This window comes from Microcebus murinus, chromosome X (genome assembly GCF_040939455.1).
Source record: "Microcebus murinus isolate Inina chromosome X, M.murinus_Inina_mat1.0, whole genome shotgun sequence".
Classification (NCBI taxonomy): Eukaryota; Metazoa; Chordata; class Mammalia; order Primates; family Cheirogaleidae; genus Microcebus; species Microcebus murinus.
In genome coordinates, this window is record NC_134136.1 from 110,996,747 (window position 1) to 111,016,040 (window position 19,294).

Sequence of the window (19,294 nt, forward strand, 5' to 3'; positions counted from 1 at the left end):
GTGCTGCCATAAACATTCTAGTGCAGATGTCTTTATTATAGAACATATTTTTTTCCCCCTCTGGGTAGATGCCAAGTAGTGGGATTGCTAGATCAAATGGTATTTCTATTTTTAGCTCTTTGAGGTATCTCAAAGTTCTTTTCCAAAGGGGTTGTACTAATTTGCAGTCCCACCAGCTGTGTAAGAATGTTCCTATCTCTCCACATCCATGCCAGCATTTGTTGTTTTGGGACGTTTTGATAAAGGCCATTCTCACTGGAGTTAGGTGATATCTCATTGTGGTTTTAAATAAAACTGTGTTAATCAGAATGTTTTGCTATTATGGGAAAATTACTTACAAACATCACTTACATTTACTTGATAGGAAAGAATGGTATGGCATAATAATAGTTTTTTTTAATTTCTTTTTTTTATTTCAGCATAATACAGGGGTACAAATGACAAATGATTAGGTTCCATATATTGCCTTTGCCCCACCCAAGTTGGAGCTTCAGGTATGTCCATCTCCCAGATGGTGTGAACCACACCCATTAGGTGTGAATATACCCATCCTCTCTTTTCCCCACCACCTGCCCAACTTAAGTTTGTTTCCTAAGAAAAATAATTCAATGATACCACAAATTAACACCTTTGCAATGGAATTAGTCTTGTTACCAGGAATGCTGCACCTAGCCAGGTGAATATATTTAGTACTTTCTTTAATATGTAGGCATTACATATTGTGTTCATATTTACAATATTTGTTTGCTTAGAAATCAAGAAAATGTGAGCATCTTCAGTTACTGACATTGAATATCTCAGAGGCATGTACCATAGACGTCCTCTCCCAAAAGATACAACGTAATGATATACAAATAAAATACAAAAGTTTCTTTGTAACCTGAGGCATCTTATACTTATAGATCAAGGAAATAAGTACTGTTGAAAAAATCATATATAATAACCAAAATTATGATTCTTGTCATTCTTACATGGTAGGTGAAACCTGGATGAGGTGGAGGGAAGTAAGACAAAAAAAAAAAAATGACTAATTGTTCCCACCAAATTGAGATGACCACAGAGAAATGAAACTTTACTTAAGAACCCAATTTGCAGTGTACATGTATGCACTATAACACTATTTGAATAAGGAAGGGTGTGGTCAGGTTGCCCTATTCATAAAACTTTACAGAAACCTTAAGGAATGTAAAGTTCAGATTTTTCCTCTATTATTAATTAAAGCTTAGCTATTCCCTCTTCATTAATAATGAAGTCTTATTGTTACATTAAAAATATATTTCCTACTAAACCAGGAGCTAGCAATGTACAGCCCACTAAATCCACTCTGCCTCCTGTTTTTGTAAATAGCACTTTACTAAAACAAAGTTACATGATTTATTTGCTTATTGTTTATGGCTGTTTGTTTTTGCACTACAATGGCAGAGTTAGTTGAATAGCTGCAACTGAGTCCACGTGGCATGCCAAGCCTGAAATATTCCCTAGATCCTTAAAAAAAGAAGGCTCTACTCTATTGTGCTCTACTCTACTGTGACAAATAATTACTTATATCAAAAGATATATAGAACCAAAAATCTATTTCACTTACTATGGAATATTACATATAATAACATTATATTTTACCAACCAGTGCTGAAAAACAAATAGGCCAGGAGCATTAATAAAACCCTTAAATCTCTAAAATCTGAAATATTAATTATCATAAATAACTTCATGCTTACAACCCAAATTAAATCTTCCATACAGTTAACTAAAGTTTAAAAGGAAGTAGTCAGAAGAAAGCAAACAATATGATCTATAAAAGAATTACTTGTGTTCATAGTGCTCTGGAAAATTGTAGTTTGAAGAATCCAATTAAATGTAAGATATATTTAATATAAAAATAATATCAGCACATTGACCCATCAAACTCTATGACTATATATTGCCAATTGCAAAACAACCCCACAGAGAAATTTACAAGGAAAAACATTGTTTTATGACATTAAAATCAAACATTCCCCTATGCTCAATATATGAGCAAACAATTTTTGACAGTAATTAGTATTACTTTAACTGCCTCTGAGCCTCAGATTCTTCAATCCAAAAGTGAAGATAATGAGTTTCTATGGTTTGCCTTTCAGAGATAAATTTTTGTGATTTTATTATTTGCTATTCACTACCAATTTTTATAGCAATTCTATATATTCACACCATTGTATTCTAAGGCAACATTATGGACTGTCCTCATAATAAATTGAGGGAAAACATAACAACAAGGCATCATTTAACATGATCAACAGAACAGTATCCCACATATTAATATTGACACTGAACATGAATGGTCCCAATGCCCCAGTGAAAAGATATAGACTGGCTGAATGGATGAAAAAAGAAAACCCAAGTATATGTTGTGTCCAAGAAACACATCTAGCTTGTAAGGACTCATACAGAATCAAGGTAAAAGGATGGGAAAAAAATGTTCCATGCAAATCGAAACCAAAAGTAAGGAGGTGTATCCATACTCAGATAAAATATAAGTCAGGTAAAAAAAAAATAGACAAAAGTGGTCATTATATAATGGTAAAGGAAGCAATTCAATAAGAAAACATAACAATATTAAATATACATTCACCTAACACAGGATATCCCAGATTCATAAAACAAACACTACTTGATCTAAGCAAAGAAATAAACAGTAGTGTCATGATTGTCAGGGACTTTGACACCCTATTGACAGAACCGGACAGATCATGGAAGCAGAAAATCAACAAAGAAACATAGGACTTAAATGATACTCTAGAACAAATGGACCTAACAAACATTTAAAGAACTTTCTACCTGAAAACTAAAGAATATACATTCTTCTCATCAGCACATGGGACATTTTCAAGATTGATCATATCTTACATCACAAAACAAGTCTCAGCAAATTCAGTAAAAGTCAAATCATAACACATACATTCTTAGACCACAGAGGAATAAAACTAGAAATCAATACAAAGAGAAACTCTCAAATCTACACAAAGTCATGGAAATGAAATAATCTGCCATTGAACAATCATTGGGTCGATGATGAAATTAAGATGGAAGTCATATATTCTTCAAACTTTAAGAAAAATGGGGCACAAGCTTCCAAAATCTATGGGATACAATAAAGGCAGCCCTAAGGAGAAAGCTCAGAGCCTCATAAGCTTACATAAAAAGACAGAAAGATGACGAATTAAGAACCTAATGTCACATCACAAGAAACTAGAAAAAGAACAAACCAAACCCAAAGCCAGAAGAAGAAAGTAAATGACAAAGCTCAGAGCAGAACTAAATGAAATGGAAACCAAAAAAATAATACAAAGTATCAGCAAAACAAAAAGTTGGTTCTTTGAAAAGATAAAGAAAATCGATAGAATACAAGCTAGATTAATCAAAAATAGAAAAGAAAGGACTCAAATAAGGTCAATCAGAAATGAAAAAGGAGACATTACAACCAATACCACAGAAATACATAATATCATCCATGAATACTGTACATACCTCTATACACACAAACTTTTAATAGAAAACCCAGAAGAAATGGATAAATTCCTGGAAACACACAACCTCTCAAGCCAAAATCAAGAAGAAATAGAAATCCTGAACAGACCAATAATGAGAAGCAAAATTGAAGCAGTAATAAAAAATCTCCCAACAACAACAAAAAAAGCCCCTGATATGATGGATTCACAGCTGAATTCTACCAGACAATCAAAGAACTGGACTCTGTCCTAGAGAAATTATTTCATAACATTGAGGAGGAGGAAATCCTCCCTAACAAATCCTATGAAGCCAGTATCACCTTGATACAAAACTCAGGAAAGGACACAACAGAAAAAGGACAACTACAGATCAATATCCCTTATGAACATAGATTAAAAAATCCCCAACAAAATTCAATAATATATTGAAAAGATAATTCACCATAATGAATTGGGTGTCATCCCAGAGATGCAAGGATGATTCAACATATGCAAAATAATAAATGTGATTCACCATATAAGCACAAGCAAAAACAAATACCATGTGATCATCTCAATAGATACAGAAAAGGCATTTGATAAAATATAGCACCTTTTCATGATAAAAACCCTTAAAAAACTAGGCATAAATGGAAAATACCTTAAAATTATAAAGCTATATATGACAAAATCATAGCCAACATCATACTGAATGTGGAAAAGTTCAAAGCCTTTCCCCAAAAGAACTGGAACAAGACAAGTGTGGCCACTGTCACCAATTCTTTTTAACATAGTATTGGAAGTCCTGGCCAGAGCAATCAGGTAAGAGAAAGAAATGGCACCCAAATCAGGAAAGAAGAGGTCAGACTATTCATGTTTGCCAATGACATGATCTTGTATCTAGAAAACCCCAAATACTCCACCAAAACACTTCTAGAACTCATAAAATATTTACCAAAGTCTCAGGTTACAAAATCAATGTACACACATCAATAGCATTTGTATATTCTAATGACAGTCAACTTGAGAGTCAAATCAAGGACTCAATACTATTTAAAATAGCTACAAAGAAAATAAAATACCTAGAAATACACTTAACCAAGGAGATGAAATATCTCTACAAGGAGAATTACAAAACATTGATGAAAGAAATTGTAGATGACACAAACAAATGGGAAAACATCCCTCACTCATGGATTGGAAGAATCAACACCATTAAAATGTCCATATTTTCCAAAGTGATTTAGAGATTCTACACAATCCCCATTGAAATACTAACATCATATTTTACAGATTTAGAAAAAATAATCCTAAGCTTTGTTTGAAACCAAAAATGATTCCAAACAGCCAAAGCAATCTTAGGCAAAAGAACAAATCTGGAAGCATTATATTATTTGAATTCAAATTATATTACATGGCTATAGTAACCAAAACAACATGGTAGTGGTATAAATATAGAGACATACACCAATGGAACAGAATAGAGAAACCAGAAACAAAACCATACTGCTATGACCAACAGATCTCCGACAAAGCAGACAACAATATATGCTGGGGAAAGGAAGCCCTATTCAAGAAATTGTGCTGGGAAAATTGGATAGGCACATGCAGAATCAAGCCATATTCAAAAATTAATTTCAGAAGAATAAAAGACTTAAATGTAAGGCATAAAATCATAAAAATTCTAGAAGAAAACGTAGGAGAACCTCTTCTACACATCAGCCTAGGCAATTTATACTAAGAACCCAAAGGGAAATAATGCAATCATTTCTGATTGATCTTATTTGAGTCCTTTCTCTTCTGTTTTTGGTTAATCTGGTGTGTGGCCAATCAATTTTGTTTACCTTTTCAAAGAACCAACTTTTCATTTCATTGATGCTTTGTATTGTTTGTTTGTTTGTTTGTTTTTGTTTCCATTTCATTTAGGGATTTAATTAAATAAAAATGCTTCTGCACAGCAAAGAAAGTAATCAAGAGAATGAATAGACAGCTTATAGAATGGGAGAAAACATTCATAAACTATACCTCTGACAAAAGACTAATATTCGTAATCTAAAAAGAACTCAAACAAAGCAAGAGAAAACAACCCAATCAAAAAGTGAACTAAAGACATAAATAGAATTTTTTTTAAAAGACGGTACCACCATTAAATTGGCACTAACTGGTCAACACTAAGGTGTTCACATGGTAGTAATATTCATTGGGGATTAGGGGTTGCGGGTGGGTAAACTCACAACTAATGGATGCGGTGAGCATTATATGGGGGAAGAGCATGCCTCTATCCCTGGCTTGGGTGAGGCAAAGTCATAACTTGTAACCAAAATGTTTGTACTCCAATAATATCCTGAAATAAAAAAAAAGAAGAAGATATAAATATGGCCAAAAAACATATGTAAAAATGTTCAACATTACTAATCATAAGGGAAATGCAAATTACAATGAGGTACCACCTTACCCCTATCAGAATGGCCATTATTAAAAAGTAAAGGGGGGAGGATCAAGATGGCGGACGAGAAACACCGCCAGACAGAGTGTCCCTGCAGAAAAGACAGATTCTAGCAGAAATTAGAAAAAAGAAGCAAGAAGACGAGCATACAGCAGATGAGGGCTGGAAGGAGGGGTACCTGAGACCCCAGGAGACTCCACGGGAGGAGGCTGCGGAGGAGAACTGGAGGCTGAGACCACCGGAGCAGCCCGGAGACCAGTGGCAAGGGTAGGTGGATTTGCTGTTTCTGCTCCCGTGCATTTGGGACTGCTGGTGGGCTCCCCAGCGGGTGGAGAGACCTGCGGACACCAGCCCAGAGACGGCTGCCGCCAGCCAGCAGTGAACCTGTAGCGGACGTGGCACCAGGCTCCCAAATCCCTCCCGGCACCTCCGTGTGCACAGACCCGAGCCGCACGGCAGGCGCCATGTTGCCTCCTCCTCCCCTCCGCCAACCCTACCCGCGGCTGCCCAGAGAGACAATACAGCCACCAGCCAGAGGCACCTCCAGTGAACGGGACCTTCCCTTTTGGGACCCTACAGCTGACTCAGGGGAACTCAGACTGTGAGCTCCCTACCTGCCAGCCCTCCCAGGTGCTGCTGGCACGGTGTTCCCAGGAGAACGGTGCCGACTCAGAGGCTGAGAGACATAGACCCAGCTTGGGCTCCCTGTGGGTGAATTGTGACTGGAACTCCTCTCCCTGGTGGGGATACAGTTTGAACTCTGGGACCCAGAGGTCGGACCTGCAGACCAGATCCCCTGCACCAAGGGCTAGCATGCCCAGGGCACAGAAGGGTTATACGTGAACAGCCTACTGAGATGTGTGTACCTTCAGGGGCAGAGCAGCATCCTAGAGGGCAACCCTCCTCCCGAAAGGAGGCCATACGCCCAGCCCAGGTGGCGTTCCTGCGCAGGGAAGCTCCCCGCCGGCATCACAGTCCGGGGAGGCCTGGTGGCATGTGGTCTGGCCTGCTGGCAGAGACTCAGGAGTAGCTGCGGAGATGGGGAGGGTGGAAAGAAGTGAGGCCCGCTCCAGACTGCGAGTCTCAGACAGCCCCATCCCCACACACAGACTTTCTGTCTGAGCGGGACCATTCCAGCCCCGCCCTGACAGTTTTTCCTGGAAGCAGAGAACAGAACTTTGACCCCTGCTAACGACATTGGTGGTGCCTGAGGGCAGGCTTACCCAACACAGCTCTACCCAGAACAAGAGCTGATAACAGGACACAAAATCAACAGCATAGCCTGTTCCTCCAAGCAAGCGCCACCTACTGACAGGGATGGCATCCCGCACAGCCTTTTCACGGCACCCACTGACAGGGAGTGGTCGAATCTCACCCACAGACACCACCTAATGGCTCAGAAACTAAACAAGGCGTGTGAATACCCAAACAAAAACCTAAAGGAAAGAAACAACAACTGATCGACATGGGAAGAAATCAGCGAAAGAACTCAGGAAATATGAAGAACGAAACGGAAAACACACCCCCAAAGAGGAGCACCAGCCCCCTAGAAACGGACACCAACCCAAATCAGGCAACCAATATGACAGAAGAGGAATTTCGTATGTGGATCATAAGAACACTCACCGACCTGCAACAACAACTCAATAATCAACACAAAGAAACCACAAAAAGCCTCCAGGATATGGAACAAAGGTTCACTAAAGAGATCAACACAGTGAAGAAAACTTTAACCGAAGTTCTGGAGATGAAGAATAAACTCAGGGAATTACAAAATACTGTGGAAAGTCTCAAGAACAGGGTAGATCAAACCGAAGAAAGAATCTCAGAGATTGAAGATAACACCTTCCAATTAAATAAATCACTCACAGAAATACAGCAGAGAAACAAGAGAAAAGACCAAAGCCTACAAGAGCTGTGGGATTATGTGAAAAAACCTAACGTGAGGGTCATAGGATTAGCAGAAGGGGAAGAAGACAACACTCAAGGGCTGGACAAGCTTTTTGAAGATATAATAGAGGAAAATTTCCCAGGCCTTGCTCAAAATCTCGATATACAAGTTCAAGAAGCCCAAGGACCCCTGGGAGATTCAATGCAAACAGGAAGACGTCACGTCATACAGTCATCAGACTGACCAAAATATCAACTAAAGAGCCCCGTCTAAGAGCTGTAAGAACAAAGAAGCAAGTAACCTACAAGGGAAAGCCAATAGGAATAACACCAGACTTCTCTAATGAGACTTTACAAGCAAGAAGAGACTGGGGCCCCATTCTCACTCCTCTGAAACAAAACAATACCCAGCCTAGAATCTTATTCCCTGCAAAACTAAGCTTCATATATGAAGGAGAAATAAAAACATTCTCAGACAAGCCAAGTCTCAGAGAATTCACCAAGACAAGACCAGCCCTACAAGAACTATTTAAAACAGTGTTACCCACGGAACACCATAATAAAAACTCACAAATATAAAAACAACCAAAACCCAAAGATTAAAGGCCAGATAATACAATGGCTCAAGACAGAAATCAAAGCAACAACATCCAACCCAACAGAATGAACAGTAATCAACCTTACCTATCAGTTCTCTCAATAAATGGGAATGGCTTAAACTCTCCACTCAAGAGACATAGGCTGGCTGAATGGATAAGAAAATACAGGCCAAGTATATGCTGTCTTCAGGAAACACATCTAACCTGCAAAGATGCATATAGACTAAAAGTAAAAGGGTGGAGATCAGTATTCCAGGCAAGTGGAAGCCAAAAGAAGGCTGGCGTGGCAGTTCTAATTTCAGACGATTTAGTTTTTTTTTTTTGTTTGTTTTTTTTTTTGAGACAGAGTCTCACTTTGTTGCCCAGGCTAGAGTGAGTGCCGTGGCGTCAGCCTGGCTCACAGCAACCTAAATCTCCGGGGCTGAGCGATCCTACTGCCTCAGCCTCCCGAGTAGCTGGGACTACAGGCATGCGCCACCATGCCCGGCTAATTTTTTTGTATATATATTTTTAGTTGGTCAATTAATTTATTTCTATTTTTTGGTAGAGACGGGGTCTCGCTCAGGCTGGTTTCGAACTCCTGACCTTGAGCAATCCACCCGCCTTGGCCTCCCAAAGTGCTAGGATTACAGGCGTGAGCCACCACGCCCGGCCAATTTAGTTTTTAAAGCAACAAAAGTAGTGAAAGACAAAGAGGGTCATTATATAATGGTAAGGGCACACTTCAACAAGAAGAGATAACAATTTTAAATATATATGCACCCAATTTAGGTGCACCCAGTTTCATAAAGCAAACCTTACTGGAGCTAAGCAAATGGATTAATAGCAGCTCCATAATCACCAGAGATTTCAGCACCCCACTGATGACACAAGACAGATCCTCCAAACAGAAAACTAATAAAGAAATAATGAACTTAAACAAAACCCTGGAACAATTGGGTCTGACTGACATCTATAGGACATTCTACCCAAAATCCACTGAATATACGTTCTTCTCATCAGCTCACGGGACATTCTCTAAGATTGACCATATCCTAGGACACAAAGTAAATCTCAAGAAATTTAAAAGAATAGAAATCATACCATGTACCTTCTCAGATCACAGTGGAATAAAACTAGAAATCAACCGTAACAGAAACTCACATTTCTACACAAAAACGTGGAAATTAAACGACCTTCTACTAAATGATTACTTCATAAATGAAGAAATCAAGATGGAAATAAAACAATTCTATGAAGAAAACGACAATGGAGAGACAAGTTATCTACTAATTCTAGAGAAAAAAGTTGGAAACACTCTCCTAGACATCGGCTTAGGCAAAGAGTTTATGAAGAAGCCCCCAAAGGCAATCACAGCAGCAACAAAAATAAATAAATGGGACATGATCAAACTACAAAGCTTCTGCACAGCCAAAGAAATAGTCATGAAAGTAAACAGACAACCTACAGAATGGGAGAAAATTTTTGCATCCTATGCATCCGATAAGGGACTGATAACTAGAATATACTTAGAACTCACGAAAATCAGGAAGAAAAAATCAAATAACCCCATTAAAAAGTGGGCAAAGGACTTGAACAGAAACTTTTCTAAAGAACAGAAGAATGGCTAACAAACATATGAAGAAATGCTCAACATCTCTAATCATCAGGGAAATGCAAATCAAAACCACAATGAGATATCACTTAACTCCAGTGAGAATGGCCTTTATCAAAAAGTCTCCAAACAATAAATGCTGGCGTGGTTGCGGAGAGAGAGGAACACTCCTACACTGCTGGTGGGACTGCAAACTAGTTCAACCTCTGTGGAAAGCAATATGGAGATACCTTAAAGCGATACAAGTGAATCTACCATTTGATCCAGCAATCCCATTGCTGGGCATCTACCCAAAAGATCCAATGACACTCTACAAAAAAGACACCTGCACTCGAATGTTTATAGCAGCACAATTCATAATTGCAAGGCTGTGGAAACAGCCCAAGTGCCCATCAATCCAAGAATGGATTAATAAAATGTGGTATATGTATACCATGGAGTACTATTCAGCTCTAAGAAACAATGGTGACATAGCACATCTTATATTTTCCTGGTTAGAGCTGGAACCCATACTATTAAGTGAAGTTTCCCAAGAATGGAAAAACAAGCACCACATATACTCACTAGCAAATTGGTATTAACTGAACAGCACCTAAGTGGTCACATAGGTACTAAAGTAATAGGGTATTGGGCAGATGGGAAGGGGGAGGAGGGTGGTTATATACATATATAATGTGTGAGATGTGCAGCATCTGGGGGATGGTCATGATGGAGACTCAGACTTGTTGGGGGGGAAATGGGCATTTATTGAAACCTTAAAATCTGTACCCCCATAATATGCTGAAATAAAAAAAATAAATTAATAAAAAAAAACCCACAACTTTTTAAATAGATATTGATGTGGATGAAGAGAGAAAGGAATGCTTATACACTGTTGGTAGGACTGCAAATTCGTACAAACCTCTATGAAAAAGAGTATGGAGATTACTCAAAGAAATAAACGTAGACCTGCCATTCAATCCAGGAATCCCACACTTGGTATCTACTGAAAGTAATAAGAAGTCATTTTATTAGAAAAGCACCTGAACTTGAATGTTTATCACAGCACAATTACAATTACATAGATGTGGAATCAACCTAAGTGCCCATCAATTAATGAATGTATAAAGAAAATGTGATATATATACACCATGTGATACAATTCAGCCATAAAAGGAATGAAATAATGTCTTTTGCAGCAACTTGGATAGAACTGGAGACCATAATCTTAAGTGAAATATCTCAGGAATGAAAAACCAAACACCATACGTTCTCACTAATAAGTGGGAGATAAATGATGGTACATACAGGTACATAGTAATATAAAGGAGATTAGAAACCAAGAAGTGGGGGAGGGGCACATGGGCAATATATGTAACCTTAACATTTGTACCCCCATAATATGCTGAAAAAATAAGGAAACCAAGAAGTGGGGAGCATGGGTGAGTGAGTGATAAAAATTTACCTATTTGGTACAATCAACACTATTCTAGTGACGTGCACACTAAAAGTCCTGACACAAGCATTATACAATATATCCAAGTAACAAAAACATTTGTGCCCTCTTAATATTTTGAATAAAAATAACATAAAATTGATGATAAAATAAAATAATAAAACTATGACTAGCATCATTTAAAAAGTATAATGTGTTTATCTTTTAAAATAAAATCATAAATAATAAAATATAAAATAGGTCAGTGAAACAATCAATAAAAATATATGATGGGCTCTCACAATCTAATATATAAAAACAATGTCAAGAAACAGTCATATATGCTACATAATTGCAAGGAATTGAAAAAATCTTTCCCATTGCTACATTCTACCTCAACCTCCTAAAATGGTTTTTCTTAAGTTTAGTTGAAAATAAGCTAGCATCAGGCTTCATAGCATAGAAATAGGATCAATGTAGTTCTCAATATTTTCAATCGAGTAGGGTGGACATCTATTGGTAGGTTTTCTTACTTTCCCAGAACATCTACTGATGCCATGTGGTTCTCTCCCCTAAAGGGCCAAGAAGACATCGCACTTATGCTTTGTATTGTTCGGGAAAGGAACATATGAACCGTCAATTAAAATGGGTTAAAAAAAAGACTATGAAGAATCAGATGGCAAATTTTAAAGAAATGATAATTTTTTTGCCACACTTTTCATTCCTGGTGGTTCAATGAATATACACTGTTTTTCATGTAGTCATATATAATAGTGATTCTTTGAAACAAAATTATAGATGGAATGTTTTTAATGAAGGTTTATGAAAAATATAAATTCTGTGGAGAAAACAGCTGTAGGAAACTCAAGTGATGGCTTATAAACAGACAGTGAGTTAACCCTTTCTGAGTAGAAAATTCTCTATTCCCATGACCATTAGTCACCTACATGCTTGGGTCCAAAATATTGTTAATGAGAAAGAAAAATTTCCATTCCATAGTTAAAGACAATTTACACACTCTTGGGAGACCTAATGCAACTAACTTATAAATAATTGAAGTCAAGATATTTCCTGAGAGTGAGTCTAATAAGAGCAAAGTAGGAAAGAAAGACTGTATTTGAATGAGAGAATCATGAATTATCAAAGACAGTGATTGGATAGGAAGATTATGGACCTATTTCTTCTCTTTTACAATTTTGCCTAGGAACAACTGGCTACCAAGACGAGCTACAGACATTTCTCAGGTTGATAAAATGCATAATTGTGAAAAAAATCCCATGGAATTTTCCCCTCAAAATGCCAACCCAAATGTAAAAGGCTTGAGGTTCATCAGTGACAATGGTGACGGGTGGAGAGGAAGAGGTATATGTCAGCAAAGCCTGAGGAATGTGAATATTGAGAAGGTTGCCCTTCCTATTTCCCTAACAAAAATCTGTATTCTTTCCTTTGTTCTTGACTGATCCTCTTTTCCTGAATATATAACTCCCTACTTCTCGAGGGAAGCCATTCAAGAGTTACCCCAAGGTTTAAGAAATATTGGCTGGCAAAGATTCTGCCTTTTTCTGAGTCTGTGTTAATGAATCAGGTGAAGCAATGACTCAAGGAGTACAGAGGCAAGAGCCAAGAAATTTAAGAAAATTATTCCTCCAGGTGGTACTTAAAATGCCTGGGTTCACCTGCATAAAAATATGTTGAATCTAATAAGATGTGAATTCCATACTGCGAGTGGGGCAAAGCAGGCAGAACTTCTTCCTTTCAAATATCTTTTAAACAACATGTTCATTTTAAAAGATATTTTCTCCTTAAAGGACATATTTCTGTTTACTAAAAAAAATGATTTCACTCTGGGTCAGATGACCTAGAGAGATGCTCCTTCCCATCTATAGGCCTTTAAAAATACCTCAAAGTTAGTCTGTGTTGGTGGGGTTCCCAAAAAGGCATAACCTAAATCAAATATTTTATTTAGAAGTTATTCCCTGGAAACTCCTTGGGAGATAGGGAAATAAAATAAGGAAAGGAGGATGCCATAAATGGTACATTAATAAGGTAGCTACTTATTGAGTTGAGAGCACAAAAACTTCCACTTACTGCCTGCAAAAATCTAGACTGCCATGACAGAAATCTTTGAAAGCCATTCAGCATGCCAGTTGGGTTTCCCTGTGGCAATATCACATGGCATAGAGAGACACAGATCAGGTATAATCTTTCACAGAATTACTGATGTTTCTACTCTGTATGAGAGGCATGCACCCATTTATTTGTTGCTTATTAAGTTTCCCACTGACATCTTCTGGTTTCACAGGGAATTTCCAGTGCAAGGCAATTTCTGAACTGTGCATTTAGTGCACAGTAGAAGGTTATTGTTCTGTATCATGGTCCATTGCTTAATGCAATCTGCCAACAGCCAGAAGGATGTTTTTCTCCCCTACTGGGTCTTTCAGATGAGATACTTTTCCAACATTACTGTTATTGTCTCTGTAAATTGATCTTCCATCAGAGTTAGAACTTTGGAGAAAACAGGTTTTAGCTTTTTCCTAAGAAATGAATCTCATTGGTGATATTAACAAGTTCAGATAAAACACTTTGTTCTTATTGTTCCACATATGGGTCATTTGCGGTAACTGTAAACTTATTTTCTCCGCAGTTTGAAGACTTCTTTTTGGAATTACAAACATTTTTACAGCAGATTTATTAATATTTTAGTTGCTAAAAACATCAATTTTATTTCAGCATTGTTTTATGAATGAAAAACAGTTAATCCTCCTTTGTCGTTTGTGAATCTTATAAAAGGCTAGCCTCTGGCGAAGATCTTTGTGATTTGTGATCATTTTGAAACTTCTGAGTTGTGACATTCAGTATGATCTATGAAAATGAAATATCTTCTGATGTTCACTTCCTGCCAGGAATTCCTAAGAACAAGGATATTTTATTGCATAACTGTAGTACAGTTATCAACTTCAGATTAAAAACTGAGACATACAAAGATTAAACAAATTGTTCAAGGTCACAAAGTTGTCTTACCTGTAAAAAGAGGATAATATTGGAACTTCATAAGTTTGTTATGAATTTTGTTACGAGTTTATATTTATGAAGCACTGACACAGTAAGGTCTATATAATTGCTCTTTTAAAATTAAATAAATAAATATCTAACTAGACCAGCCTCCTTTCTTCTCCTTATGTTTTTACTTTTTTGTGCTCTCCATTCATGTTAGACCAAAAAGAAGCCAATTCTTTTACAAAGATGTTGTATAAGTTAAAGGGCATTCATTTTTATATAAGGTATGTGCTTTATGACATCATTAAAAAACCTTCCATGGTAATAATCTTGAGGTATTGGTTGGTGTGTTCAGTTGAATTATGAATACTGCCCTTATGCAAGTAGCCAGTTTTGTGAAAAGGAGCTTTCTAGATTCTGATTCACAGTCTGTACCTTTATATGTAATCAGGTGCTTTAATGGAAAAAAACACTAGAGGATGACCTTGCACTAGTCCTATTCAGTCATTAGTTGGCTTTGGGACATCAAGAATTCCCTATTTCTGTCAATTTCGGAAGATATTAAAGAACTCTGCAAGTTACCTATAATATGAGCTGACAAGTTCACAAAGATCACTTTTATCTTTAATATTCTAAGTTTTTGTACCTGTAAGTTTTTTTGTGTTTTGGTTTGTGTTGTTCTGGTCTCTGTATTAGTAATTTCAGGCTAGCATAACAAAGTACTACAGACTTAAAACAACACAAATTTCTCTCACACAGTTATAGAGTCTGGAAAATATAAGATTAAGGTGCCAACAAGGTAGATTTCATTCTGAGACATCTTCTCTTGGCTTGGGTTCATATGAGCTCTTCTTTGTGTGCTTGTGGAAAGAAAGAAAACTCTGGTGTTTCTTCTTATGAGGGCCTTAATTCCATCATGAGGGTCCCACCTTCATGATCTCATCTAACCCTAATTAACTTTCAAAGGCCTCACCTCCAAATACCATCACATTAGGGGGGATGGCATCAACATATGAATTTGGAGGAAATAAAAGCATTTGACACATAACAATCTCTTATATGATTTATTCTGGAGCAAATTTACAAGCCTCTTTCCCCCCATTTTTTCCATTCTTTTTTTTTATTTGAGCATATTATGGGGGTACAAATGTTTAGGTTACATATATTGCCTTTGCCGCACCCAAGTCAGAGCTTTAAGTGTGTCCATCCCCCAGATGGTGCTCACCACACCCATTAGGTGTGAATATAGCCATCCCGTCCTCCCCCTCCCACCTGCCCAACACCTGATGAATGTTACTACTATATGTACATTTAAGTGCTGATCAGTTAACACCAATTTGATGGTGAATACATGTGGTGCTTGTTTCTCCATTTTTGGGATACTTCATTTAGTAAAATGGGCTCTAGCTCTATAATACAAGAGGTACTAGAACACCATTGTTTTTTGTGACTGAGTAAGTACTCCATGATATACATATACCACGTTTCATTAATCCATTCATGTATTGATGGGTGCTTTGGTTGTTTCCATACCTTTGCAATTGTGAATTGTGCTGCTATAAACATTCTAGTGCAGATGTCTTTTTTTGTAGAATGTCTTTTGTTCCTTTGGGTGGATGCCCAGAAATGGGATTGCTGTATCAAATGGTAGTTCTACCTGTAGCTCTTTGAGATATATACAGATGACTTTCCACAGAGGTTGCAGTAGTTTGCAGTCCTACCAGCAGCGTATGAGTGTTCCTATCTCTCCACATCTACACCAACACATATTGTTTTTGGATTTTTTGATAAAGGCCATTCTCACTGGAGATAAGTGACATTGTGGTTTTGATTTGCATTTCCCTAATGATTAGAGATGTTGAACTCTAATAAGCTCCATCAGGAATGAAAAAGGAGAAATTACAGTCAATGCCACAGAAACACAAAATATCATTTATGAATTCTATAAAAACCTTTATGCACATAAACTTGAAAATGTGGAAGAAATGGACAAATTCTTAGAAACACACAGCCTCCCTAGGCTCAATCAGGAAGAAATAGAATTCCTGAACAGACCAATATCAAGTAACAAAACTCAAGCAGCAATAAAAAACCTTCTTAAAAAGAAAAGTCCAGATGGTTTCACACCTGAATTTTACCAGACTTACAAAGAAGAACTGGTGCCTATCCTGCAGAAATTATTCCACAACATCAAGAAGGAAGGTATCCTCCCCAACTCGTTTTATGAATCCAACATCACCCTGATACCAAAACCAGGAAAGGACGCAACAACAAAAAAAGAAAACTACAGACCAATATCACTTATGAATATAGATGCAAAAATTCTCAACAAAATCGCAGCAAACCGAATTCAGGTGCTTATCAGAAAAATAATCCATCACGACCAAGTGGGCTTCATTCCAGAAATGCAGGGATGGTTCAATTTATACAAATCTATAAATGTAATTCACCACATAAATAGAAGCAAAAACAAAGACCATATGATTCTCTCAATAGATGCAAAAAAAAGCATTTGAGAAAATTCAGCACCCTTTTATGATAAGAATGCTTAACAAAATAGGCATAGGTGGGACTTACCTAAAAATGATAAAAGCCATATATGACAAACCCATAGCCAACATCATACTGAATGAGGAAAAATTGAAAGCATTCCTGCTTAGAACTGGAACCAGACAAGGTTGCCCTCTATCACTACTTTTATTCAACATAGTGCTGGAAGTCCTAGCCAGGGCAATCAGACAAGAGAAGGAAATCAAGGGTACCCAAATGGCAGCAGAGAGGTCAAACTATCACTCTTTGCTGATGATATGATTTTATATCTAGAAAACTGCAAAGATTCTGCCATGATACTACTGGAATTGATAAATAACCTCCCCCCTTTTCAATCAGTTCAAATTTACTACTCAATGGACTTGGTAAGACCTGATTTTTGATGAGGAACTCTGATCTCTTAACCACCTGGTATCCAAGTACTTGTCTTTATAAGGGTTAAGTAGTATGCAAGGAGCTGTTTTCCTGTTTTTGGAAGACACAGATCTTTGTTGGGTAGAGTATAGCTTATTTTCATAACTCCAGGGGTCTGTTTTGCAAGTCTCCTATTTGGCCTTGCCAGAGACTCCACACAGAATTATCCACACTGGATACCTCTAGCATTATCAAATCTCAGCCATTTGACTCAAGTGTTAGTGCACCTTGTAATATGAACTAGATAAATGGTTTCAACTCAAACAGATATATGAGTCATCAGATATACAGATAGCAGCCTTATGAGCCTTATCAACTGCTGTAGATAACAGCAGCTCCCAAGTGCAGTATATGCACTGAAGCAGAAGACAATATATGGTCCTTTATCTTCAATATCTATGATACTCAGAATGTTGGATTGACCCATTTTACCGTCAGTCTCACTGACCCACTTGTGGAATCTTTAGCTTTGTCATATTAAATGTTGTAGGTTCCGGAGGGGAAATAATCTGACAGGTACATGTTACAGATTCCACTGAATTGAAAGGTGCAACTACCACTTGTCCATTTGGGATATTATATCATCAGGAAATGATGTCATTGTCAATTATATTAGTGGGAAAGGAGGTAAAGAGTTACTGAATTGGGTGATGGAAAATACTTTAATTACTATGAAGAGTAAGGATGCTACTGCACAGGGTAGGCAGGGGAGAGTGTATCTTACAGCCAGGGGTTTGAAATGTATCTTGATGCTTCTTTACCAAGAGATTAGTATAAATAGGACATTTTTGTAGCACCAGATGAATAGGGGGAAAGTTAAAAAGGATTTAGACTTCTAGGGAATGAAGTTCTAGTTCACCCTACCATTCAAGCAACCTAGATTATACTCAGTGCTTGCTCATGATGATAGAAATCTGGAGTTCTGGGAAAGGGGAAGATGATGAATAATTATTACATCCTCAAAACCAGGAAAAGCAGCAATCATGAAAGTATTGAGAACTTTACAAGAGATAACAACTGGAAAAGATGGCATTGTTACTTTCACTTTCAGTGTGCAAGTAGAATGAGGAGGTACGATTGTTAACCCAGTTTATGTACTTCCCCAGATTCTCTTGAACCAATATTCCCCCACCACTACCACCTAAAGACATGCCCACCTTCTTAATGGAAAGCCTTATCCATTACTTTCACAGAGATATCTCCTAACACTTCCAGCTCTCCCCGCCTTCCATGGTGATACTGGGCTTCTACATGGTCTCAGAGCAGTACCCATCACAGTCCAGACGCCCAAGTTCTACAACCCATGGAAGTTATTGTTACCCCACCCTTTCTTGGTTTAGATGATGTATTTCATAATGGATGGAAGGATTTGATTTTCCTCATGATTGCCTAGAGAAGCTCATTAACAGCCTAGAGGTTTTAGGAGTTAGTATTCTGTGTGGTAAGCTTGGATCAGCATGGTGTAGTACATGAGAAGGTTTTGTTAGATAAATCCTACTCATTTTCTTCTTCATTCTACATATTCTTCTGAGGTGTGATGACTCCATATAGCCTCTCAGAATGGCCAATGTGATCAGTTAAAAAGTTGCCTTTTCCTATGAAGTTGTGACCAGATTGATAATACAGTGTGTTACACTTATTTTTCATTCTTTTAGTATATGTTTTCTTTTTTGCCTCAGTTCGTCCCCTCTGTCACCATTTACTAAGATTTCACACTGCCCCCTAAATAAAACATTAGAATTTAAGCTTTGCTGCAAGATGTGTTTTTTAAAGGAACTTGGACTAAGATAAGGGTTTTTAATAATTCTGCACATGCATGCAGTAGATTGTTTATAAGAGAGAATTCAAAGAAGATGAGGGAAACTTCTTGTCATGGAAAGGAACAGGAGGTCAATTGTAAGGAAAATCGCAAAGAGAAATGAG